The sequence below is a fragment of the Penaeus monodon genome, chromosome 22 (assembly GCF_015228065.2).
Source record: "Penaeus monodon isolate SGIC_2016 chromosome 22, NSTDA_Pmon_1, whole genome shotgun sequence".
Taxonomy (NCBI): Eukaryota; Metazoa; Arthropoda; class Malacostraca; order Decapoda; family Penaeidae; genus Penaeus; species Penaeus monodon.
In genome coordinates this window covers 13395313-13396469 of record NC_051407.1, presented here as the reverse complement: position 1 = coordinate 13396469, position 1157 = coordinate 13395313, and positions in this window count along the sequence as shown.

Sequence of the window (1157 nt, the reverse complement as noted above, 5' to 3'; positions counted from 1 at the left end):
CAGTGTAATACTATTATGGAATATATTATTTACTGAGGAGATTTTAAAACCTACATAGATATGGTTGATGGCATAGAGAAAGGTACCAAGAAGTGGGAAGCGGTGCTGAAGCTGCTCCTGTCCTGGGGGAACTCAATTTTGCTGGCCTGACTTGGCTGGGTTCATAAGCAAAGGCTGACGTTTGCATACGTTAGAAAATAGAATTGAACTAGAGAATGGCAGCGTGGTCCAGCTTGAGACGAGGTCATGGAGGGTATGGAGGATGCTTTTGACCTCTCCACCCATAGTTGTGGCGGTGCTATTCATAAAATGGAAGACCCTGACTACATGTTTTAGGGATTTCCAGGCCTAACTTTAAATATAGTTTTCAGTACATTATATCAGTTATGTAGAATGATACAGAGAACAAGAGATCAAAAATAGTTTTTGATATATACCAGAATATTACTAAAGCTATCAGTTAGTATTGTGTTAGTTTCGTCCTGAGCAGTAGAATATACCATGGCATATACCATATATACCATGGCATTTGCTGTAAAACGTCTTCCACCAGACATATTCAAGTATACAGAATTATTTGCTACATGGCTTGCAAAAACATGCAAGTATATACGTATATGCCCGCTTATGCCTATGGCCAAGTGAGTGAATGAGCATGTAAATATGTCCATATCCAAACACATCTATCCGCTATTGTTTGTCCCGGATGGCCATTACTGAGCGACGGGTCACATAGAGTAGGATGCTGGGAAGGTAAGAGGCCTGGCGTGGGAGAAAGAGAGGGTGGGAGAGCGCACTTGGCTAGGTGAGTAGGGAGGGGTGTCAACCGAATTCACAGAAGAGGCTACAGTAACAACAGAACTTGAGGTCGTCCTTTCATCATTTCAGTAAACAGTGCTATTAGCTTTTAGCATTGGTCAAATATATCTAGCCACAGTATAAAGTAATTAGAACTCAAATCAATCCAGATGCGTTATATATGCTATAAATTCACTTGAAATTGTACTTAGTAATTAACAGAGAAAAATACAAGTGTTTACCTCACGTAGGAGCCCCTTTTAGTAAGCTATTAGTAAGACCTGGTCTCTTCCTACCCATAGGTAGGAACAAAGTGGCAACTCACTCCGGAATATATTCCAGTCAGCTGACACACAATG